At 42.7% G+C, this 26,819-nt stretch overlaps 1 protein-coding gene across 3 annotated transcripts in view; it reads right to left on the reverse strand.

Annotated features, from left to right (window-relative positions):
* The window catches only part of SGMS2 (sphingomyelin synthase 2), a 138,863-nt gene that overhangs the window by 97,414 nt on the left and 14,630 nt on the right, over nucleotides 1-26,819 (reverse strand). For 2 of the 3 annotated variants that reach the window (XM_090036739.1, XM_090036740.1), the window contains exon 2: nucleotides 8,317-8,422. The gene's annotated coding sequence lies outside the window, so the exon portion shown is untranslated. Of the gene's footprint in view, nucleotides 1-8,316; nucleotides 8,423-9,211; nucleotides 9,315-26,819 lie in introns of those variants that run through there. The other variant, XM_090036741.1, reaches the window with a different exon arrangement.

The raw sequence follows: 26,819 nt of genomic DNA on the forward strand, positions 1-26,819 counted from the left end.
AAAAGGCCCAAGTGATAAATTGATTTAACAAGAATGTAACAATCCCAAAGCGTTATCAGATTTACAGCAGACTTAGACTTATTTTGTCCTAGTGCCATTTAGGTTCTTGGAAGTGCCTCAAAGTTCTGGACAGAGTTCTTTTGGTTGTCAGTTTAGGGTGTCGCTGTGTGGACAACGGTAAAATTCATCTTTCACTCTTCATTTTACTGCCCTTTGTAATCTTGGGCTCTATATATAACTTCACCAGGCTGGGAATTAAGAATCAAAATTAAAGAGGCCAGTCAGTGCTTCCTTTGTAATCATAGAATCATAGGGCATTTATATATGTGCTCCAGCTCTGAGAGACACTCTAATTAAAACACCTGGTGTGTCATGTGTATTAGTATCTCCATGCTGAAAAATGGTGGCGGGGGTGCTTTAACTAAAGATCGTTGAATGAGCTGTAGTTAAAGCTCCCCCATCACCATTTTTCAGCATGGGGATGCTGATACATGTGATGCTGGAATCTGGTGAAGTACGGTAATTACCATGCTCCAGCAGACTCAAGTAATTACAGCACGTCGGAACAGCCTTGATGCATGTGTATAGGTGCCCATAGAGATGTATGGCTAAAAGGGAGCTCAGGATGTCATCTAGTCCAGCCTTTCTCAACCTGTGGGTCGTGAACCAAAAGTGGGTTGCAACAATATATGAAAGGGTTATGACCAAACTTTAAAAATTGATTCTTTTACAGGAAAAAAGCATGGGAAACTGTGGGTTTTCCCTTGTAGGCTGGCAGAGTTCCAGCCTGCAACAGGCTGTTCGGGGCCCCTCTGCCCCCCACATCCATCCCATGCCCCATATACTGGGGGGCTGGGGCCTGAGGGAAGGGAGAAGTAGGTTGGGAGTGAGGGGCACTAGGTTAGGACTGGCCATCGATATTTACAAATGGGTCCTGGTACAAAAAAGGTTGAGAACTACTGATTTAGTCCAACCCCCTGCCAAAAGCAGGATCACCCTATCCAAACGATCCTATACAAATCCACTGGCTAACCTGCTAGCAAATTGACACAGCCAACCCTGACACAACATAAGACATAGCACCCTAAGCTGCCACAGGTAAAGCAGGGAGCCATAGCAGCCAATGTCCTGCTTCTGTAAAAAGTTCATAGAATCACAGAGTTATAGAAAATTACTGTTGGAAGGGACCTCAGAAGATCACCTAGTCCAACCCCCTGCTCAAAGCAGGACCATCCCCAACAATATCATCACAGCCAAAGCTTTGTCTAGCTGGATCTTGGAAACCTCCAAGCATTTCTGGGTAACCTGTTCCAATGTTTTACTACCCTTCTAGTGAGAAATCTAAACTTCCCTTGCTTCAACTTGAGATCATTGCTCCTTGTTCTGTCATCTGCCACCACTGAGAACAGTCTAGTTCCATTCTGTTTCAAACCTCTCTTCAGGTAGTTGAAGGCTGCTATTAAATCCCCTCTCAGTCTTCTCTTCTCCAAATTAAATAAGTCCAATCCCCTCAGCCTCTCTTCATAAGTCATGTCCCTCAACCTTCTCACTATATTTGTTGCCCTCCGCTGGACCCTCTTCAATTTGTCCACATCCTTTCTGTAGTGGGGGACCCAAAACTGAAAAAAATATTCCAAATTTGGCCTCACCAATGCCAAATAGAGAGGCATAATCACTTTCCTTGACCTGCCAGCCATTAGCTTTCTTTGCAACAAGGGCACACTGTTGGCTCATAGTCAGCTTATTGTCTACTGTAAACCCCAGGTCCTTTTCTGCAGAGCCGCTGCCCAGCCAGTCAGTCCCAAGCCTGTACTTGCACATTGGATTGTTTTGCTCTTGAAACCTTCAGCCAACCTCTTGTAGTGCCATCTCATAAGGCATGCTGCCCAGTCTCCTGAGCGTCCAAGCTATTCTTCACTGCACGGGTTCCAGCTGCTGCTGCTTCTTTTTTTTTTGCAATGATCTAGTTGGTCTAGTAAAAGATATCGCCTCTACCATGCTGACTGCTTTTAGACCAACACAGCTACAACCTTTATCCCAGCTTGGATTAGTCTTTCCTGAACATGTGTGACCAGATTTGTATACAATATTCAGATGCCATCTTAGCAGGTCCTTGTATATATTGGCATTAGTACTCCCTATCTCATTGTCATCCTGTGATTAGACTAATAAACTTGGTCTTTCTCCTCTATAGTTTGCAGTGTTACCAATTTATAGCGTGACCTTAAGTCCGTGACCTTGTACTTTGTATTATTAAACTTCATCCTATTTCTCTTACTCCGGTCCTCAGGATCATCTACTACTTTCTATATGATGTCTTAATCCTCCTTTATATTGGCATCACTGCTGCTTTGTGTCAAAATCATTAATGAAGATACTTAATAAAATCAGCTCCTGACTGAGTAACTCCACTCACTATTAATCTACCTCCAGCTCTTTTCTTAGCTTTCATCACAGATGGGCTCTAGGCTCCTGTTTTACCGGTTACTTAACTGACTCTCAATTCTTTACTAATCTGCATCGTCACCAGTTTAACAAAAAATGGCCTATGTGGCACTGTACCAAATACTGTACTGAAGCCCAGAGATTAGTTTTAGTGCATTTCCCTTAAATTCTGAGAGATCTGATCTACTATATTTTCCCTGCCTCTAAAATCTATCTTGTCAAAGAAAGATGCCAGATTAGTCTGGCTTTATCCACCTTTTGTAAATCTATATTGCACCTTTTATAAATCTATATTGTACTTTTCCCCCCAATTTTCAACTTATCTCCATCATGTGTGTAATATCTTTGAAATATCTTCTATAGCTTTGCCTGTAATAACCTAGGTTGCTTCCCTCTGCTTAAATATATGTATTCATTTTGTTATTTTTCAGTCATATGATACCACCCTGGATTTGATAGATTTATTAAAAATCTTTATTCCTGGAGGTGCGATTTCTTGCACCAGTTCTGTCAGCATTCTAGGATGAAGATTATCTGTTTTCTCCAACTGGAGTTTATTGAGATCTGCTACTATCTTAGCTTATAGTAACTCCATTTCCACAGGCTCAGTTTCATTAGCCATACTGCCTTTGCTCTTGAGGTCAACATTGCTGTCCTCACTGAAAAGGGAGGCAAAGTACGTATTTGTTTAGTTTTTGGGCCGTAACTAATTATCTAATATCTACCCTGTCCTCACAGCTATTTCATTTAATTCTCTTTTCTGATTGTATTTATATAGTTGAAGAGCACTTTACTTTTTGTTTTACCTTCTTTGCAAGGTCTGAGTCAACTTGATTATTGGCAATTTTTACTTTATCCCCATACTTCCTGACTTCCCAGACATAGCTTTTATTGCCAGTCAGTTCTTTTTCTTCATTTCTTGTACACCCTCTTTTTCCATGTCAGAGTTTTTCCTTCTGAAACTATGGACCTCCTTTTATTTGCCCTGAAGTTCTGCTGTTCCCTGTATGGATCTGTTGATGAGAAAAGCACTTGAAACCATGCCCCTGGAATTCCTTGTGTGATTGTCATGGCCTCATTTAACATGTTGTGGCTTCTGCTCCTGGATGGAGAAGTCCCATTCCCAGGGGAAAGAGAATTTTCAGCTCTAGAGTTTTGTATTTTGGTTATTTTTGGCTAAGTAAAATCTTCCAGTGTGCTATTACCACACACAACATATGTTAGAACAGTACTTACACGATTCTAACTAATAATCAGAGGCAAACTAATGAATACTCTTGAGCTTCCCCTTGTGCTTAGCATGTTCTGTCATTAACCAAACATGAGGAATTAGACCACATAAGTTACTATTTTGATTCTTGAAAAGCAACCCCAAAGTTAGGTTAGAAAAACTGGAGAAAGCACAAGCCTGATATTACAAATGTAGTAAGGTCAAATCCTGTCAAAATTATTACTATGCTCTTTATTAACTGCTGTTATAACACAGATCTTTTAATTTTTTTGTCTTCATAATTACACACATCATCAAAAACATTACACGTGTTTAAAGAAAGATCTGAAAAGCCATGGTAAACCATGCTGGGAAAGCTGAAATGTTCAAATTGTTCATAAGACAATTATGGTTCATTTGATCACTTCTGTGAGAGTCATAAACCAACCCCAAACACCCCTGAAAGGAGTACTGGAGAGTAGGAAGCCCAGCTCTAACTGTACCTTATTTAATATTACTATTAAAAATGTCTCAATGTTCCCTAAAATGTGTTTTATTATAGAAGTCACTCTGATTTTACTGAAACAATTGCCACTCTTTTTTCTGAGTCAGTCTTCTAAGCTGTATACGCTGTTCTCCAAACATATCAATTTGTTTGTTGTTTCTATTATCTTGGCTCACTTTATTGATGTTTTTTGGAAATGCAGGATATTTTTCCATCTATCTATCCCTCAAAAAAGGGCAATGTATCAGCTGCACAGTATTCTGACCAAAGAACATACTGAAGAAATTATTTAAACACAAGCCTTGAGAACAGGTTTAACAGAAGAAACATGAGAAAATAGAGAAAGCAACAACTGTAGCATTCCCATGAGGAACAGTACAGATCCTGTTGCACAACAAGATAGTGGAAATTGAGCTTTTTCCTCAGAGTGGCAAAGCACTGGTGAATTGGTGCTTTTCATGCTTTTAAAATAGAAGCTATGGAAGTGGTAGTTCATGTTGCTCCGCTCCACAGAACATGAAAAAATGTCAGTTTCAGTCGGAGGAGAGCTATTCACTTTATCATTTGTCCTAAGATGCTAGTGGGAGAACTAGAAGGAGATTCTGCTTTTCCTGAGAAATTCCAAGAAGACACTGGAATTCTTCAGACTGAAGTAGAGAATCAGGTTTTCTCTACAGTGTCTACAGTAAGCTGTGTGGTTTAATACTGTCATAAAAGGAGTCCAGTGCAACCTGATTTTTAATTAGCGATGGAAATATTTCAATACATTTAGTCTGAATTCACACACATAAATTTGAGTGCTTAGCAGAAACTATTGTGACCTTCCTTCCTTCCAGTCTGCCTATCAATCTCCCATTATTATCTCTCCGGGATATTCCCTCCCAGAATCAAGCTGCAGTTACTCCTACTTTTGAATAATATCTTTCTCTTGCAATGACAGGCTTTCTACAAAGGAAAGGTTCCTTCTTCCCTATCACAGTGGTATCTGATCTTGAGGGAAGCCTAGCAGCCTTAAAAGGTTTTTAACCTTTTAAAAGCAATTGTCTCTTGCAGCAACATGGATTCTTCAGGCTGATACTCATCACTAACACTAAATACAAATAGCAGTGTTTTGGGTGAGACATACATTACTCCTTTCTCCTGGCTTTTATGGGGAAGGAGCTAATAGGAGAGGATTACCTTTAGCATCAGTAGATGGCTGGACTGATCAAAGGGGCCAGTAGGCTTTTCATTAGTGCTCTTTAGCTTCTCTGTTAAAACTCTGCATGGCTCTTGGATTCCCTCACTGTCTGGGAGTGTATTTTATGTCTCTTTTATTGTTTTAAACACTTGAAATCTGCATGGGTCATGTACTTCTAACATGCACTATGAAGCTAGAATTGTCAAAAATGGGGCAGCTCAAGTGTGATTATAAGATTTGAAGACAGTAGCCTCCAGCTGCAACACAAGAAACTCCCAGGGCTTTTAGGAACCCTACTTAGACTTGGAAGTTAGTCAGCTGGATGAAGAGGAAGGAAACTGCACTGTGGACCCAGTGGCTTATCTGAAACTGAAGAAAGGTTTAAATTGTATTCAGGATGGGATGTGTGCAATTTTGGATAAGCCATTATTTTACTTTAACCAAAGGTTGTTTGACCCATGTTCTAATTCAGTAAGGGAAATAGATTCACTGTATCACCTGCGGAAATATATTTGACTTCCTTGTGCTTTAGTCTAGTCTGCTGTAAATCAGGAGCTCAGTGAAAATTAAATGCCAAATTTCAGCTAAACATTTGGAGAAAATAATTTTTCAAAATCCCACCTGTATTGTTTGAAGGGGTAAAGTGGGAAAGTCCTATGAAGAAAATCTTGTTTATGCCTTACATGTTGGACAGATTGTTCTTCTGTGTGGAAGCATGACCCATGCTATGCTGCCAGCAGTCGCTGTGACTCGGGCTATCTGGTGAGTCAGTACTGGTCAAGCAAGAAAAAGCTGCTTTTACACTCTGGCTTTAATTTTGTACCCCCCCACATGCTGCTTTAAAAGGAACCTTTGTAATTTGCTTATCTTGGCTTGGTTTTCTGCTTTTTCTACTTTTCTCCTTGCTATTTTTGACAGGCAACCCATCCCTGCTTGCTTACATCTCTGGGAAATTTCTCAAGAAGCATACTCTTCTCTCAGAGGAAGAATGCATTCCCTGAGCCAAGAACGATATGTTAAACTATGCTTTAAAAACTTTAAATGACATAGAAAAATTATGGAGGATACAATCATATGGCAGATCAGTATAAGGCTCTACAGGCTGCTGTGCAAATATACCCAGACTACTTCTTGATGTGGTTTTCCACACTAGTTGCACTAGACTCTCATTTGCTGTAATTTTCACCAAATACGTTCCCACTACTGCCATAACCACAGGCTCCATGAATCCCTCCATTCATTTGTAGCTCCTTGCAAAATCAAAAAAGTTTAAATAGACCCAGTAGGAAAAAACCTTAGAATCAATCCTTGGTAATTTGACAGACCTATATAAAATGACCACATGTTCTCTTTTTACAAGGATAGTCTTATTTTTTTAAAATTTTTTTTTAGTGCTTGTCCCCAAAATTGGAGGAAATCTCAATTATATGCTCAGCAGCTCCTTTCATTCTTTCTTCACAGTGGAAGATGCTGCTTGGAACTCTTATTCCCCAGCTCTCCTATTATGTGGGTGAAGTTAAAAGTTATATTTAAGCCATACTGGATGCTTCTATATGATGCTGTATGGCACTCTATGGCACTATAGTGATCACATGTGTCTACACATGATTGCCAGCTATGTCACCGTAGTGGCGCACTCCCCAAGTATAGCGGCTTTGCGGTGAAATCTAACCGTGTGCTGTGTGCACAGCGCAGTAACCACCCATACTGTGCTATGCCTTACTACTTCCAAAAAGAACTACTAAAGCATGGTGATGTTTAGCTGCACCCACTGAGTCTGTGGAATGGTAAGCGGTGTTGAAGTTAGAACATGCTGTGAGCAGTCACACATTGAAAGGTAATAACATTTCTTGCCTGCACAGCTCTGACTTGCCACTAGAGGGCTGGTGAGCAGGGATGTAGGTAGATGCCAGGACACCTGGGCTCTAGCCCTGCTCTGGGGGGTGGGAAGAGGATGGGAGCAGTGCATTCTGGGATGCTGGAGGACTGCAAATTGTTCCCTTTGTCTCCATGGAGCAAACTAAAGTGACCCTAACATAGGCTAAGTAGCATAGCCCAGAGTTAACCCTTGCTTGAAGAGGCATAACTCTGACATGTTCAGAGGGGACTTCGCATGAGTTAACAAGGTTTGGTTTGCAGATGCTTGCATTTAAGTGCCCTTAGTATGGTCTAAGTGCAATGTGTAACTTCACCCTTAGAAAGACTCTCTTGGGGAGATTCTCTAACCAAGGCCTGGTATTGCCCATGTGACAAGTGCTGTGGATTTCCATTTGGAGAATTTTATTCACTTTCTAGTGATGACCCATTCTGATGAGTCTGTCAAAATGAAGCAGAGGTTGGGTGCTCAGTCCCCAGGCTGAGAGCCAAATCTGGCCTGTGGAGCAACGGCAGTTGGCTTGTGGGGCTCCCCATGGATCAGGAAATCTGGCTGTGGCTGAGCAGTGGCAATTAATGCTGCCAAATTACCAAACCGCATATGGCTGGATTGGGCCCAGGCCACCCCATGTGGCTGGATTAGGCCCCTGTAGTGGCTGCCCCATATGCTGGATCATGCACCTTGGCCAGATCTGACCTGGGAAGAACCAAACACTGCCCATCCAACTCGTCGGGTTAAGAGGTGGGGCATCATTGATACAGACTATACTACAGCGATATTCTTTACATGTATTATTCCACCCTGCATTTCCAGGAAGGTTCCAAATATGACCCAGATCGTCTCCTGCTGATTCATACCTGAGGGCTCTCTCCCGTTTCTAAATCTTGGTATTGTCACAGAATATTGGACGGAGAGTGCTGAGAGTATGGCCCCATTTCTCTTTCCCTGATATACTGAGCAGTGCTGTGCCACTGGGGACAGCTGGGAGTGAAAAAGATTGGACAGGAGAAAGTGCCATTAAGTATGTTACTGTTTCTCCCTCTTCATGTGTGTTTCCAGAAAGTCAAGCTGAAAGCTACTTTCACTCAGAGCTGTATTACCTTATCAGGGTCCACTCTGTAGCTGCCACTGAGCAGATTTCCAGGCTGGGGGACACATTCTCAGTTTCTTCACTGCAAGGAGACGAACTGATTTGATAGTTGTTTCCTATATGAAGAGACATACAGAAGGTAGGAGCCATTAAAAACTTCATAAAAAGCATGTTTATTAAGCAGAAACTAAAATGAATGGATGGAGAGAGGGAGGGAAGGAAGTATCGTAGCTTCAGTCTTCATTTGGTCTTTGTTTAAAAGTTTTGCTGGAATAGCAATTTCAGGTAGCATAAAACAAATCACACCCTTTACTAATTAACAAAACACTAAAGTAGATGCAGCTATATTAGGAAAAAACTTCCCTTTTTTTGGCGTGGCTTCTGCCGTTCAGAGGACTTGTTTTAGCTACACTTGAAAAAGAATCCTTTTTTTGTTTTTTAGAAGTTGTGTCTCCTCTTGCTACTATAGTTTTACCAAGAAACTTTTTAAACATAGACAAGTCTCTAGTGCACAAGGATAGAAAGGTTTTTCCAGCCATAGAAAGCAGCATGAAATGTGAGTAGAAGAAAGATATGAGGTAATTTTATAATACAGTGCAGTCTTAACGAGATCAAAGGTGACGGACACAAAGGCTCAGTATCACAGGGAGAAGAACTGAACAATGGCTGGTGGAAAGCCAGCTGTTTGCACTACACTCTTGAAAGCATGATCCGCCTCAGGCAAAGTCAGAAAAATATCCCTCAACTTTACCAGGTACGAGGCTGCGATCAAAAAGAGCCAGGACAAACAACATCAAAACAGTGAATTTTATATGAAAACACTGTATCTGAATTAAGCAATATAAAACTTCAATCAAGTGAAGAAAAGAAAAACATTTAACAGCAAGTGGAAATGAAATGATTACCTTGGAACAAACTTCAGTTCCAGCTGACTGACATGTTTTCAGTTACCTTGATTACAGGAGGATGAAATCTTAATTATTCCTTCTTTATGTCATTTCTTATATTTTGTGTCTTGATAACTCACTCTCCTAGTCATCACAATTCTTCATTTCAGTCTGAAGTTTTGGAATTCTCCAAGGCAAGAAAAGCAGAGGCATAAGTCAAGTGTGGCATCCTGGGCAAAGCCTATAAAATTAAAACTCCTCTGGCTTTATCTTTCCAGCTTGCCTTGTGGTCTCTCCAGACTACGTTGCTTCTTGCAGCTTTCTTCCCAGAGATTAAACACTTAAAAGCAGTTTCTGTCCTGTATAAGGGGATATGCTTGCAGGTCCAACTGACGATTCAGAGGGAGGGAATTTTAACATTCTCTTTATCATCTTTGCCAATTTATTTATTTAGGTAAATAAGAGAAGAACTCTACTCAGGAGCACCCACTGCTGGAACAAGATAGCTAAACCTACATTATCTACACTGGAGAGAGAACAACTTGAGTTTAGGCTGGGTTTGACTAGCACATGTTAACTAAATTTGACCAGTTGTTCTAGTCAAAACACCTCAGCACTTGCGGTCTTAAATCAGTCATGAGTGGGCTAATGAAGTGATATAATAAAATCTACAGATCACTACCACTTGTTCCTTGAAATGGATTGAGGAAGAAAAGTTTTACTAAGAAGGGCCTTGGTAGATTTAAATTTCAAGCAATTTGATTTGATGAGCTGTCTTGATGCTCACACTAACAGCAAACTAAGAAGGCAATGTGGAGGGGAAGATCTAGATATAAACATGGTGATGATTCTTCTGGAGATACACTTATTAGATATCAGATTCAAAGCTTCCTCTGTTTTCTCCATTTAGCAGCTTCTTCCTTTCTTCCTCTTCGTCCTTCCTATCCCTTCACTAATTATTTGGGGCTTTATTTTTCATTCTTCTCTAATACCTTGAAATGTGATTCTGTGGTATAATTATCTAGAGAACAAAAGCTTACTATTCAAATTTTTTTCTCCATGCCTGGCTGCACATGTCTGCAATCCAACTGTTGAGTCATGGTTTTGATATGAAAATTCCACTGAGATAAAATAACTTTTGTAGTACACAGAGATACAGTAAAATCTCTCTAATTTCTACTAACAGTAAGAAGTCCCATTACAGATTATGGACTTCTGTGCATAAATAAATATATATGAATATGCTTTTAATGCTGTACATAGGTTAAAAAGGTATATATCTTTGAAAAGGTTTTAGATAAAGCAAAGCTACTTTGTGACTTATGTCATGAGCAAACGAAATGCATTTACTATTGTAAATGAAGTCAGTTTGCCATAGATGTAGTGGAGTTGCCACTGCAGGGACACTCACCAAACTGTTCCATTGCCCCCCAGTGGGATTGGTGGGCTAAGCCTCTGAAGTCTGAAGATACACACTCTGGGGGCAGATCCTCTGTTTACGACTGCTTTCTGAATGATGAGACACGCAGTCCAACTGCCTGGCTTCTAGGTCTGGTGCAGATGCCTCTAATTCGATCCTAGTTCCATCACACCCTCTACAACTCCATCTGCATAGGAGTTAAACCGTGCTACGGCTTAACTATTCAACTATACATGTTCCTTGTAGACAAAATATGAGCATAGGAAAAACTGCAGGTAAAATAAAACCCAAATAATTGAATAAACTAATAATCTGGAAATGATAAACACCTAATTCTTATTTGAAAGGCAAATACAGAGTTTTTCCTAGCAAGTGGAAGATGGAAAAAAGAACTTCTTGCTACTATTGCTATCTGAATTTTTAGTAGAGGAGACAGAGAAGGAATTAATGAGTGTAACAACTCTGTAGAATTCTGTCTCAGCTAAAACAGCTAAAATTTGGAGAGTAAACATTTAGAGGGAATTGGAATCACTCAGTGATCAAGATGCAATATGCAATAATATATATTAGGTGTTTCATTTAAATCATGGAAAAATATGGATTTGGGGTTACTTTTTTTTTAACTGAAAATTGGGGATATTTTTAAATCACAGAAAAACAGGATCCCTGCCCATCACAATTAGCACCCATTAAATCTTTTTTCCAAGTGGAGTTGTACATTTTTCTTTCTTTCTGCTGTTGATTTTTGTTCCTAGAGCTTAAGGCTTTGGCAACATTTTCATGGCTTTTAGAAACATTTTCTCTTTATAGAGTTATGGGAGTTCCAGAGCTGTTCTATTTGAACATGCTTGTGGCCAGCAATGAGATGTGCCAAAGAGAAGGCAGATGGAGGAGTTGGGTAAAGAAGGGAAACTTGAGATACTCTTTATAGTGGAAAGAATAAAGGGGAAGATGAATATTTTTCATTCAAATTGAAAAGGAGCAGCTAGAGGAGTAGAAGTCATGAGGGGAAGGAAATGTTGGAAACTAAAGTTCAAATGGACTTTATTGGAAAAAATACTCCTGCGGTACTTTAATGAAAGGGTAGCAGGAGATGTGTAATCGCAAGTCCAGTCACAAAAGTGTAGTCACAAGTCTAGAAAGAGCTCTGTGTCACCAGCACCTTTTAAATTGATGGAGGGGGGCTGTATCTTTGCAGTCCAGAGAGGGGTTTGGTAGTTAAGTTTTCCAGTAATATTCAGCCTTGATTGTTCCCACCTTTTCACAGGCCAACATCTATAAACAGTCCATCTTCAGGAAGCTTTTTAAAAACAAATTGAGATGTGGTTAGTAGGGGTGTGTGAAGCAGGCTGCATTTGATTCAGATTTGGATTCAGCCCGATTCCGGGGACAGTGATTTGATTCGGCCAAATCCAAATGTGAAGATTTGATTCAGATTCAGAGAATCAGCAATTCGTCCATAGACACAGCTTTCAATGTTTTTTCTACATACCTCAAGGTACCAGGCACAGCTTGTGAATGCTGAGATGGTGGGGCAAATGGAGGATGGGAGGCCTCCCCTGTGTCCTCAGCAGTGGACCTGGAAGTTGACCAGAAGTACTCCCGGTTCACTTCCAAGTCAGCCACCAAGCACATGGGGCACCCCCCCCCCCATGCTCCCCTGGCTTAGTGATCAGCTGTGGGGGGGACTCTGGGTGCCCCTGCCCCAGACCCAGGAGGCATCAGTGTTTCTGGTCCACTTCCAGGTCTGCCGCTGAGCATGCTGGGGACCCCCCCATGTGCCCATGGGGTGCTCCATCCACCCCACCATCTCAGCATTCATGAGCCTGCTGGTACCTTGAGGTATATAGAAAAAACGTATAAAGCTGTGTTTAGGTCCGAATCATTGAATCTCTCCAAATTTCTTTAAACCGATTTGGAGGGTTCCATTTCAAGTTGGAGAAATTAAAGCATCTCCTGATTCGATTCAGATTGGGAAATTTGGCCACTGAATCGAATCAGCAACCGAAGCTTCGCACAGCCTTAGTGGTAAGCCATTTTAGTCTGAAGTTAGGCAGAATGTATGGCAGGATGGTACCTTAGAAGTCTTTAAGGTGCCAATGGGCATGAGAGGCATGAGTTTTTTAGGCAACGACCTACTTTAGCAGATAATACTACCCCCCCCAAAATAAAAAAAATCCTCCCATAACATCCAGCTTTTTTCCATAGTTTCTTCCTCCCCAGGGTTACGGCTCTGGGAACCCAGCTTACCATAGTGATAGGGATATTACCAACCTCCAAACAGGTAAAGATTATCTTTGTTCTTGGGGGACTGCTGTAAGCTCTTGTTCCTTCTATAGCAAGGGCAGGCAAGGTCTGGCCTGAGGTAAACTTCATTTTCAAGCAGCCCCTGCCCATGTTGCTGTGGCTGCAGTACTCAAGTGGGGTCTTAGGACTGCTAGCACCACAAACCTCCAGCACAGGACATGCTCAGAAAGGGAAAAAATAAAAGGAGCTTCCTTCATCATAATGGCTAGGTGCAGGCAGAACTGATTTAAGTTACGTGGTTTTCTGTAAGTGCCATAGTTTAGGCCGGTAGCGAACAGAACAAACATCCTTCCTTTGGTGTGGGGGAGGGGCAATTCTTACACCAGGCCCCACTATTTTTAAAACAGTCTATGTGGCATGAATTTGTGTTCTTTTATGGGCATAGGCCAGTTTCTGCCCACTTATATTGGTAAAAGTGTAATGGCTGTACCTGGCCAATAAGACTACAGAGCAAGGGTGGGCAAAATGGTGGATCAGCCAGCAGCTAGACTCCATTTCCCAGCAGCCTCTGCCCTTGTTGCTGCAGCTGGTTTCTGTCGCGTCCGAGGACCGGTGCACCCTTGACCTGCGAGCCTGGGTCAGCACGACTGGCTGGACGCGGGTACGATACGGTGGTCGTACAGGTGGAAAAGCGAGAGGAGTCAGGGAGTTTAAATGCGTTTTGGTTAAAGATTTATTGTTACTTACACCACAGAAGAGTTGCGGTGTAGGAAGGAAGTCATGGTTACACAGTAAGAAAGGAGAAGTTCAGTTCAGCTTACAGATGCTTTTTCGTTGCACAGATCATAAACTGCTTGGTGCAGATTTTCAGCAAAGCGTACAGGTAACTTTGGTTCAAAGATGTTTGTGAGCTCTTGGTGAGAACAGACGAGTCGACAAAAATTCAGATATAACACCTGAAATTTTTTTGCTGCAGGTGGGGAGGGGTCAGCGACTGGCCAGGTCACTGACTATGTCTCCTGGGTGTGCGTGGAAGTCTCCACAGAAGGCGGAAATCTTTCCAAAATTAAAGGTTTTCAGGTAGCCAATCACAACACACCAGGCTTGAATAATTACAGGACTGCCAATTATGACTGTGAGCAGACTTTGTGTGTTCTTAGGTTTCATGAGAGATTGACTGTGCATGTATTTTACATTTAAGCTGGGGGAGGGCTGAATACGGAACTATGATGAGGAAATATGTTATGTTAACCTTTTGACCTTTTTGCCATCGGCAGCTGAAATCAAAGATTTTCCTTTGCCAGTTTCCATGGTGATGGCAGCAGCAGTGAGACCGTGACAGCACGGAGCCAGGGTTTCCATGGACACTGGTCCCAACAGCGCTGGCAGGGTGCATGGCTGGGTGGGGAGCTGCTCTTGGGCCAGGACCTTACAAGGGTGACGGTGTGGTCTGGAAATGGGGCAGACTGCAATTCAGGCAGGGGTGTGCAGGTAGTGTTTCACAGGTCTACCCCAGCTCTGGACCACGCTGTCACAACTACAAAATCCTAGCTGTGTACTTGCACTGTCATGGCCCCACTGGTGCTGGCTTCTCCATGGAAACAAGCTGCAGCAAAATGGGCAGGGTCTGCTGGTAAAGTCCAGCCACCAGCCAGATCCACCATTTTGCCCTCCCCTGCTCTACAGTCTTATTGGCCAGGTACAGACACTTTTAACGATGTCAATGGTCGGAACCTGGTCTATACCTATAAAAGAACAGAAGTTTGGTACACATAAATTGGTTTAAAAATGGTGGAACCTGGTCTAAGAATTGCCCTCCCCGCCACCAAAGGAAGAATGAGTGCTCTGTTCGCTACTGACCTAAACTATGGCACTTACAGAGAACCACGTAACTTAGATAAGTTTTACCTTGGGCTTTCTGAATGTCTGTACCTAGCTATTATGATGGAGGAAGCTACTTTTATTCTTCCCCATTCTGAGCATGTCTTGTGCTGGAAGCTTGTGATGCTAGCAGTCCTAAAACCCCATTCTAGGGCTCCTTGTTGCCTGAAGAGAGGAGCTGTTACCTCCTCAAAATTCAAGGTTCCATTCCTGAGCCTTAGACAGACAGCAGCCTGGATTTGGATTCACCTCCAAATGAGAAGTTGTCACATTTGGATGCCTCCTGGGATTTCTCTGAGGATGCTGAAATACCAGAGAAGATTCTATCCCATCTGAAGCTGATTCCAACCTGTTCTGCTCAATAAGGACTTTGCCCAAGGGACCACTCCATCTATTTCAGGCATCAGTAACAATTCCAGATCCCATTCTGGGAATGACCTCCATTCTAGCTCCATCCTCTGGGAAGCAATGTCAGAGTAATCTGTCTGAATCAGCTATGCTCACTGGAAAGCATGGTAAACTTTATGGTGTTTATTTTGCCATTTTTCTGGTATTTGTCTTGCTTCTCTGTGTCTGTCACCAGAGCAGGGAGCATTGTTCTCAAATATCAAAGAGAGTGGAAGGGCAAGAAGTTATTTCCTCAGCACGTAGAAACTAATCATGCATAATACTGTACTGACACCCTCTTGTGAAGCATTGAGCACCTTTAACTCCTTTGTCTGTGGTGAGTTTAATTCAACTGAAGTTAATAGGAGTCTTTTAGTTAATAGGGACTTTATTGGCCATAATTTTTCTGTCCAAACCCTGTTGAAATTAAAGGGAGCCCTATTGCAAAGTGATAGTAGAGTATGGCCCTACTATTAAGCATTCATGAAAACTGGAAGACAGAGAGAAAAAATCTAAATAGAAGCCCTGAAGGCACCCTTCCAGAGAAGGCTTTTTCAAGCCTACATAGGTGGCATATATTTCCTGTATGCTTTTAACTTAAAGAAAATGATGTCTGCAGACTGATTAAAGCTATTTGGTTAGAGAAGAAATTAATTTGGCCTTAATTTAAATTTGCTGGGAATAAACCATTTCATAAACTGAACTAAAAATATGTTTTCATCACAGATGTCAGCTTTTGGCTGTGGGTACAACTCATTGAAATGCATATTTGTGTCCTAAAAATCATAACAGAATATCTGTAAAATAAATATGACTTAGCATTTATGCAAAATCATTCAAGTAATTTATAACAGCGTTTCTCAAACCGCGGATCATGACCCAAAAGTGGGTCACAAGAATATATGAACGAGTCATGAATAAACTTTAGAAATGGATCAACAAACTTTAAAGGAGAAAAATGTTGGAATCTGTGGCTTTTCCCTTATAGGCTGATCCAGCTTCAAGGGGCTGCTAGGGGCTCCCATGTCCCCACACATCCTTCTCACTCCTCTATACACCCACCCCGTGCCCACACTCTAGGGGGCTGGGGCCTGGGGGCAGAGGGCAGCGGGTTGGAAGTGAGGGGCACTGGGTTGGGATGCCCACTAATGTTTAAAAATGAGTCCTGGTACAAAAAAGGTTGAGAACCACTATTTATAACAATTAAGCCTCAAAACATCCATGTAAAGTAGACCGGATTATTCATAGTTTACAGAAGGAGGAACTGAAGTATGGAAGGATTAAGGCCAACATTTTCAGAACTGAATGCTGTTTTGTTTTTTTGGGAACCCAGCTAGAGTACTTTGAGACACCTCATTTTCAAAGGTCCTGAGAAGTTAATATTGACTTAAGCATGGTCACTCCTGACACACACAGACAAGGTCTAGAGTTCTCTAGTTGAGTATACAAAAAACAAGGCATCAAAAAACAATGGTCTATTCTGAGACCGTTTGAATTGGAACCTAAATGACTTGCTCACTGTTACACAGCAGATCATTAGCAGATGCAGGAATGGAACATGAAGTTCCTGATTAGTTGTCCTATACCCTAACCAGTAGACCACACTACAGCTGCAGTTCTCTAATGCAGTGTTTCTCAACCCATGGGCCGCGACCCAAAAGTGGGTTGCAAGAATATATGAAAGGGGTGTGAAAAAACTTTAAAAATGGATCAACAAACTTGAAAAATGGATTCTTCTTTAAAGAAATGTGGGAAACTGTGGCTTTTCCTTTTGCAGGCTGGCAGAGTTCCAACCTGCAAGGAGCTGCTTAGGGTTCCCCATGCCCCACATACACCCACCCCCTGTCCCACACTTTGGAAGGCTGGGGTCTGGGGACAGCAGGTCAGGAGTGAGCGGCACTGGGTTGGGACTGGCCATAAATGTTTACAAATGGGTTCTGGTACAAAAAAGGTTGAGAGCCACTGCTCTAATGCACAATTCAAACCTTCTTCTGCTGCTGCTCCCCCAATCCTCCCAATTCCATTTTAATGGAAGCACTTTCAATGGGGTTACTGATCATACCTCATCTTTTTTAAACAAAAATATCTGTGTAGTATTTACACCCTGTAAGAATATCCATCTTAAGTGCTTTTCTCTTGGTGCCTTGGGTAGCCTACTCTATACATTAATTATAATTAAATAGCTGGCAGGCTTCATTTTAAAAAAGCCCCCAAAACTTCAACCAACTTAAGGTTTGTAAACCTGTATATCTTTGCAGTATCTTTGCAGTAGTTGCACTGGCCAAGGTGCAATCAGGCAATAGCACTTACAGCTCTTTCCAATACACACCAATTAAGAGCCATAGCAAAACAAGGTGAATGTGGGGCCCAGCCATCCAGTTAACTATCCAAATGTCTTTTCAGCACAAATTATGTTCTTATACTGTACTTAGGAGATGGATTTGTATGTTAGGAAATAATGAATTATTGAGAAGCTCTCCGTAATGCTTCGCTTCCCTTTCTTTGCAAATCTAATAACTGAAGGAAATATTTGGTTATGAACATACTGGGAAATTTGCTTCTTAGGAAGAAAAAATTTCTGGGCTGGATCTAGAGTGACCACCCATCCCCAATTTGGCAGGACAGTCACAAAATGTAAACATCAAGTCCTGGTCCCGGGATGAATGACTCTGGGAGAGCATTTATCTTGGCTCCCCCTCAACACAGTAGTATCATCGGCTGCTTACAGACGTTAACCCCTCCCCCCGCAAACCATGCTTTACCAGAAGATGCAGCGCGGTAGTTTGACCTGGCTTCTCAGTGCCTATATAGATTGCATACTTCAGTGGGGCTTTTTGGCTGCTTGCAGACAGTAAAAAAAACAGAACAATACAAAACAAAACAAAAAACCCCTGTGCTTTACCAGAAGCAGCAGTGTGTTACTTCAGTCGGGCTCTGTAGTGTCTGTAAAGATCGGGCACTTCAGTGAGGCTTTTTGGCACTGTTATCCATAGGTGGAAGAAGAAAATATTATTGGGGGGGCCTGAGTATGTAGTGCAAGCATGTACCCCCCACCCCCCAGCAAGTAGGTGTGTCATGGGGAAGAGGAATGGGGGGCAGATCGAGGCCCTCATGGTGAGGGGGGGAGTGGGGCAGAGACAGAGGCAGCAGCTGGGGTGAATGGGACCCCAGGGCTGGGGAGGGTGGGTCATGGGACACTTGGAGCCTAGATGGCTTGTCCAGGGATACGGGGAGGCTCCCGCTGCGGCAAGCACAGGGAGCATGTGCACCCCGATCAGTGTGCGGGGTGGACCGGGCCGTCCCTAGTAGGGGCAAATCAGGGCAGCCACCCTGGGCCTTGTGCTTTGGGGGCCCCACAGAGCAGAGCTGGACAGAGAGGCAGCTCCACGTCCAGTCACTCACACCTCCACCCTGCTGCTGACACCAGCAGCTTTTTTGGGTCTGGGATCAGAGTGGGGGCAGGCCCCGCATGGGCTGATTTGCCCTAGGCCCTGCACCCTGATCAGGTCATCTCTGGGGGTGGAGGCCAGCTGCAGCTGTGGGCTGGGGTCTGCACCCTGCTGCCGGTGCCCTGGGAGCAGTGTAATGCTGCATGCCTCCTGCATGCTGGCCACACCGTCTGCCTGGTGCTAGGAGGCATGTGGTGTTGTGCCACGCCTGGGGCACCAGCAGTGGAGTATGGAGCACAGCCTGCCTCCGCCCCATGCAAAGCACAGATCAGGGGCATGTATCTCCTGTACCTGCCCTGCGAGTGCGGGCAGTGGTGGGAGACCCCCCCCCATGCCTCTGGACGAGCCACCCGGGCAGCAAATGTCCCACAACCCACCCCAAGGTCCCATTCACCCCTCCTTGTGGGGGCCTCAATATGCCCCCCAACATGCCTTCCCTCCCCTGTGCCCCTTCCCATCCACACATTTACTTGCTGGGCACTGCTCCACACACTGCTGGGCCAGGCTGAGTTCCTGGCTGCCTGCAGGCTCCACCTGCTCGTCTCTGTTTGTGCGTACCCCTCATTGCCCCTCACCCCGCTGCAGCCGTCTGGAGCCCGCACCTGGGCTGCTTGCATTGCAGGGGAATAAGCCCCATTAGCCCTGGCCTTCCACCGCCTATGCTGTTAGCTAAAGCTGATTCAATCAGCTATTAGATAAAGGTGCCAAAAAAGCCCTACAAAAGTGCCTGATCTTTACAGATGTTGGGCAAGCTGAGTTGAAGTAATGCACTGCCTTTTCTGGACATGCACAGGACTCCACGTGGGAGTGCGCTGAGTTTAAAGTAAGTGCTGTGTTTTTTTTATGTCCTCAAGTACCCCTTAGCACTTTTATCTACTAGCTGATTCAATCGGCTATTAGACAAAAGTCCCACTAAAGTGCCTGATCTGGATAGATGGGTGCAAGGGTGTGCTGAGTTTAAGTACCATTTTTTTGTTTGTCTTTTTTAAATGTTGGTAAGCAGCATTATTTAAATTTCACACCAGTCAGTGTTTTCTGGGTTTTTTTTTAATGTGAAATAGCTGACTCGAAAAGTGGAAGAGGCACTGATAGTGATGCATCAGACTCAGAGAAAGAAGGATCCTTGGCTTCCACAACTCCACCAAAGAAAAATAGTAAGTGCCTGTGTGTAGCAGGGCACCAGAGTGCTTGCTACTAGATAATGGTGTAGTAGGGCACTAAGGAGCCTGCTACTGATAATGGTGATATAGGCTTAGCTGCCACTCAATAGGGCAGCACAGCTGTGAGTTGCCAAAGCAACTAATTGGGTCAGCTGACCGCCAGGGGGCAGGGCCTGGCCTTCATAAACAGAGAAGGCTGAAGCCAGAGCCAGTTCCCCTCTGGCAGCCTAAGGAGTAAGAGCTCTGCTAGAGTGAGCAGGGTGGTGTTGTGCACCAGCGTGCGGATACAGGGTGGAGAGGACCCTGACAGGGATGAGAGAAGGATAGCCAGGTTGGCCTAAGATTTGTGTTATGGCCTAGGGGCTTTGTGTTTCTGTTTTAGTTGGTTGTTGTGATTATTACACCGGAGGACCGGGTGAGGCTGTAGGGGTGGAGGAGGCCTCAAGGGAGCTCCGCAGTAGAAGGGGGGGGTTCCTAGTGTCACAGAGGTTGCTGCGTTTTGGGGTGTCCCGACCCCAGCCCCAGTGTGGGCGACTATTGGGACAGGCCCCAGTGGGGCATAGGCCTGAGGAGGTGGGTCCGGGGTGAGGCTGAGGCCGCCTGAGCCCTAATTGGGAAAAGCCCAGTGGGCGTAAGACCCGAGAAGGCTGGTCTAGGGGGCCAGGTGAGGCTGAGGCCGCCTGAGCCCCAATTCTGGGAAGCCCAAGTTGGACATAGGAGGCCCCAGAGCGGGTAGAGGCATGAACATAGGCCCCAGTGTGGGTGGGTGCGCAAGAAGCGCAGGCATAGAAGGCCCAGTGCAGGCAGGAGAGCGCGAGAAGCGTGAGCAAGGGCCCTGGTGAGGGCAGGGGAGCATGTGAGGCATGTGTATATTGGAGCAGGCCCCGGGAGAGGTTGCGTATGTTGGACATGGAGCAGGCCCCGGGAGAGGGTGCGTATGTTGGACATGGAGCAGGCCCAGTGGGGCACTGGCTGTGAAGGGGAAGCCCTGGAAGGGGGCAAGCCCAGTGGAAGGCCCCAGAGAGAAGGGCGAGTCTACTAGGAAGCCTGAAGAGAGAGCGGGCTACTTGGAATAGTCTCAGAGACAGGCTGGTGAGGGCTGGCACAGAGAGTAGCCCCGGAATCGTGGTATAGCAAGACTGGCCCTGTGCCAAGGGGAGGCAAGAAAGCAGCCTCCCATTGATAATATTAGATCAAAGACGTGGTGGGCGTGACAGAGGGTGCGTTCAGGACCCAGACTTGGCACAGTAGGCAAGGGTGTCAGGGGAGGTCACGGCCCCCCTAGAGCGTCCTGCCACACTGTGTAAATTCAGAAAGGAGAGGGTTCCGTCATACACATGGGTTTGGAAATATCCAAAAGATTCAACTAAAGCTTCGCATGCTTTATGTAGAAAATATTTTGCAATTGGACACGGAGGTGAAAATTATATCAAGAAGCCTTCAAAGTCAGACATTCACGAAGTGAATGTTGTTTCTGATACCAGGCAGACACTGATGACTGCATTTGCTGTGAAAACTAATGATGTAGACCAAATAAAAAAATATATGGCGGCAGAGAAACCATGGGTTGCCATACAAACCAACATCACCATTCTTATAGATCTTTAGACTGAACAAACAAGCTAGTTAGCAGTATGTTTAGTGATTCAGACATGGCAACAAAAAATACTATGTGGACACACAAAAGCTATGGCCATAACTGAAAATGTACTTGCTCCATACAGTGTTGAACTTATTATAAATGAATTAAAGAAGCCCTATGTTTTACATTGTATCACCTGTATAAATAAAGGAAACACTAAGCTCTTCCCCATTGCTCTGGGATATTTTGTACCAGCATGCAGTATTCAGATAGGTCTGTTGGATTTTTACAGTGACCACGATGAGACAGAAACTGAGATTTCAGAGGTGATAAAACATGTGCTAGATTCTAGTGGGCTTGACTTATCCTTTATGTCCGCCTACTGTGCTGACAATGTGAGGGTGAATTATGGAAAACAGCTTTCAGTATATCAGTTGTTTAAAAAAGAAAACAGTGCGCTTATAGCTGCCAGCTGCCCAGCACACACAACCCATAGCTGTGCAAAATTTGCTGCTGATCAATTGGTATATGATATGGAGACTGTGATAGTTAAAATTTTCAACAACTTTTCAGTTTCAGCAAAGAAAGCAGAGAACTCAAGGGAGACTTTTGAATTTCTTGAGATAGAGTGGGTAGAGTTAGTAAGACATACCAACTATATGGCTTGCCCTTGTACTAGCAATAGACAAGATTTTGAAGTTCTGGCCAGTGATCAAATCTTATTGTCAATCCCTGGAAAAGGAAGTACCCAAACACTATCTGGAAATTCATAGCATATGCAACTGGTGAGCAAATTGCTACATCCATTTCACAGCTCTCCCCAGTATTTCTGCAAAATGTGTTACAAATTTTCCAAGAAACCATTCTTAAATTTGAAAAACAGGATATGCCTATGGCTAATTCATATGATACAATGCTGTCATTAAGAAACTAACTACAGAGAAGAAAAGAAGACAAATTATTTAGCTATTTGATGAATACAGGTCTGAAAAAACTGACAGACAATGCAAAAAGCTAGAACATGATCTGCTTGGTTTTTATGACAGAGTACTAAGGTATCTTGAAAAGTGGCATGACTTCTTAGATGCAATTCTGTTAAAACATTTTGAAATACTGTCACTGGAAAAAGACTGCCCATTGGCGTGGGAAGGCTTGTGCAAAGTTGCAAACCCTGAATTTGGCAGATACCTTAAAGATTGATTTGAATGAACCTTAGAAAGAAATTTCAAGTATTGCTTCAATACTTAGCTGTGTTACAGAGAGCAGTATGACCACTGGCCAAAAATGGAAGAATATATTTGACGAGGTAGGCCCTGCTCCTGAGCAGAATTTGAAACATCTTTTAAAAAATCATTTAATTTGTACTCAGCATATCTTGCTGTAATGCCTATCATGGGCGACTATTGCCTTCTGAGCCTCCTGCATGTGTCCCCCCCCCTGCACCCATCCTACATGTTACCTATGATGCCTATGTTGAGAGGGTGTTAAGCTTGATGAACATGATATGGACGGATCAAAGAAATAGGTGTTCTGTGGATCCGGTAAAAACTGAACTGCAAGTAAAACTAACCTACCAGTTCATTTGCCTTGAGTTCTACCAATTTGTCAGATCAAATGCCAAACTTGTGAAATCTGCAAGATCTAATAGGAAGTACACACTTAAATTGAAATGAATACTGCTGGTTTTATTTTTTTATTTTAGTTTTACATTTGCCAGAGAACTGTACCTTTTTACTGCAAAAAACCCATACATTTTAAAAAAAGAACTGGATGGATTAAAATGCAGTCAAGAACAAGATACATTGGCAAATTGATATTAAATTTTTAATTGCAATTATTAAATATAGGTAATAAAATATGCACATATACAATACCTCCCAATTTATTTTTTAATGGCACTTTTGCATTTTGAGAAGGTCATCTTAGCTGGACCTCAATATATATTTGAGGGGAACAGAGAGGAAGCACTTGAAATTCAGCCAGCAATGCACCAGATAATTAGTTTAGAGACATTTAAGAAATAGTTCTGCATACATTCATGCACAATAAAATGCGCAAGAACCATTAACTGTCAAGACTGTTGAGAAACACACCCACCAACTACCCTGCTTATACGGAGGAAAGAAGGAGCTGCTGCTTACAGTGCTTTTCTTCCTCTGGTCAATACCTCTCAGGGAAAACCGGGTGTCACATATTCTCCATCACCCCCGTTATGCCTTCTCCACATTTTACCTCAGCAACCTTCTCTTTCTGCCACTCCCAGTCCTTTTAACCTGCACTGTTTTTCATGACTCGCTTAGGCCTCTCTGACTCAAGCCTCCTGGGGCTCCTTAAATACCTGGTTTATTTACATGGTTGTCACAGGAATTTTTTTTTCACAATATGGCAGTGTTAGGGGGAATGCTCACCTGAAAATGGAAACACAGAAAGGGATATTTTCTTCAATTACTGAACAAGGAAAGTTACTCGAATAAGGAAGCAGCTTCAATATACATATGAATTATTTAACTTATTTATCAGGCAACATTCTATAGACTTCCTGCCCTTCTTCTACATTTTTCTTTGTATCCATATCTTTTTCTCTCTCAGCCTCTTCCATAGGGCAAAAACTAGCATTCCACATACTCCTTCAAATCCTACAGATTTCTGCACTTAGGTCCATATGGTCTAAGAAACATATTTTGGTGCCAAACAGCACTCTTAAATGTTCCTTTTCTATGTTTAATCTCAAGGTACATAGAGTACTTATCTAGATATCATAATGCTGCAAAATGTGTAACTTGTGCTGTAAGATATCAATTACATTTATGCATGTATGCATTTATAAATGTAATTGATGTCTTACAGCACAATTGGGAAAGGCTGCTAAGTCTGCCTATAAAACAGTGGTTCTCAACCTTTTTTGTACTATGACCCATTTGTAAACATCATTGGCCAGTCCTGACCCAGTGCCCCTCACTCCCAACCCAGTGACCCCCACCCCCAGATCCCAGCCTCCCAGTTTGTGATGCAGGGGTTGGGTGTGTGGAATCGGGGGGTTGGGGTTAGGGCATAGAGAGCCGCAAGCAGCCCTTCACAGGCTGGAACTCTGCCAGCCCGCAAGGGAAAACCTGCAGGTTCCCATGTCTTTCTCTTTTAAAGGAGAATCCATTTTTAAAGTCTGTTTGTGACCCTTTCATATACTGTTGCAACCCACTTTTGGGTCACAACCCACAGGTTGAGGAACACTGCTATAAAAGGCCTTGTGGTACCTGTGAGATATATAAATGTACTGAATGTGCACGTGAGAATATAAACCAGGGGTGGCCAACCTAAACCTGAGAAGGAGCCAGCACTTAGCAATGTAAATTGCCAAAGAACCACAGTAATATGTAATGATGGGGGGGGGTGTGTGTGGTCACTGTGTTCTTGTGCAAAGATTCAAGGAGACTCATATTAACTTCTGAAGAGCTGCATGTGGCTCTGGAACTGCTGGTTGGCCACCCCTGATTAAAACTAACTTTTTGTAAATCTGCCGATGGCAATGAATGAATTACTTTGCCTTATATTTACAATGTATTCCATGCTGGCCAGCCTGGCAGTGGTCTTACCAACAGTTGTGCCTTGCATCTTTTATTTCTGAATGGCCTTGAAACAGTGATTCTCAACCATGGTACCATGGGATCCTTTTAAGGTTGCCATGGGATACTACACAATATTAGCACACAGCTGTGCATATATGATTCACAAGATATACCTAGAGATCTCAAATAGGAATCCATAGTATTAAAAACATTCTGACCTGTTGTGATCTTTCTGAATTGTTACCGTTTTTCTGTAGTAAAAAAGAAGTGAAAACTAATAGCTGGCATTTTCTGAGGGATATTTTGAGTCTAATAAGGGGTATCTTGAGTCTACAATATTTGAGAATTGCTGCCTTGGACAAATGCAACAGTACCCAATATTTTCATGAGGATTCTTTTAACCAGAAAAGTTCAAGATCTTAGAAAATGTGTTTAATTTAATAACATTTTCAAATATTGGCAAGTCCCATTTTCTAAAGAGTCCAAGTCTGAGACAGAGTATGGTTACTCTGTAGTGGCAGAGAGCTCAGATTCACCTGAAAGACAGCAAGCCATACCCATCCCTTCTTCTGAGACGATGAGAATGCTTGGGAGGTCTTGGGTGTGCCCAAGACCAGCTCCGAGCATATTCTACTGCAGCCACATGGGGCAACTGTAGGGTGCCCTCACTTTATTTCTGGGGTTGATGCATGTAGAACAATAACTTTCTGCTGCTGCAGTGCAGACAGATGTTTTAGGCTGATAAGAACCTAAACCACTTTTGAAAATGTGACCTTGACTCCTAATACACTTGGACTCAGATTTTTAAAGTGTATTTAAAGGCCAATAGATATAGAAATGTGCTTTGTAGCATTTTCAAAATGCCTAGATGCCTGCATAGCTGTACAGAACCGTTGTACAAAACAGGAGATCTAGGCACATAGAGACTTTTGAAAATTGCATTAGGCACTGATGTGCACCTTTGCATACTTAACTACTGCTAAAGATCCAGTCTTTAGTCCCCTGTGTAAGTTGCCTTGTTAATAGCATAAAATTCTTTGGAAGAGTGAATATTTTCAAAATATTATAATTATATATTGTTATAGTTAAACCATAAACTATTTAAAAATGTATCTAATGTGAATATATGTTTTGTCCTAACATGATTTTAAAATCAACATTTCATCTCTTATTAATGAAATGAGAGCACATGCTGGATTAGTTTTCTGTGTAACCATGTTGTTAGGGGCAAAAAGCGTGGCAAGTGTTTTGCAGCGAGTGTGTGTAAGCGTCTATGCTTTTTCCTAAACCATGGTATACTTCATGAACAGCTGGTGGCAATAATTTTAGATGAAGAAGGGTAAAAAAGTAATTGTTTCAGTTTTGGTAAAGTATTTTACCTTCACTTTTGAAAATTATTCTTTGTATCTGTTAATATTTGTATATCAATATTCATGGTTATGCAATTAAAATGTATTGTGAAAAATCAGATTTTTTTGTCACAACTTTCAAAGTAGGGTTGCTCTTCCAACATTGGTGATAAAAGTCTGTTTTATATCATCAACATAGTATCTCAATCTTTTATTTAATTCCTCACTACTCAGTTTTCTTGAAGGAAACAATAACAGTAGAGTAACATTGGCTGTAAATGAAAGCAAACCAAAAGATTTATAGCTTTAATTATTTCTTATTCCGTGACTGACCTCTAGTGGAGAACACACACCATTACATATTAACCATCAGTGTAAATGCCAGTACTTAAAAAAACAGACCAAATTAACTTGCCTTTTGTATTAATTTTTTTAAATAGTCCATATTTTTCCACTGAGCCTAAGAGGCATGATATCTTTGGCTAGAAACAGACCTTGCCAAATGAAGCAGAATGAACACATTGGGATGTCCTGGCACAACTGATCTGCTTCATTGGGTGAAAGACATACTGCTTTTTGTCCTGCCCA

The sequence above is a fragment of the Crocodylus siamensis genome, chromosome 2 (assembly GCF_052110815.1).
Source record: "Crocodylus siamensis isolate JL-2025a chromosome 2, ASM5211081v1, whole genome shotgun sequence".
Taxonomy (NCBI): domain Eukaryota; kingdom Metazoa; phylum Chordata; order Crocodylia; family Crocodylidae; genus Crocodylus; species Crocodylus siamensis.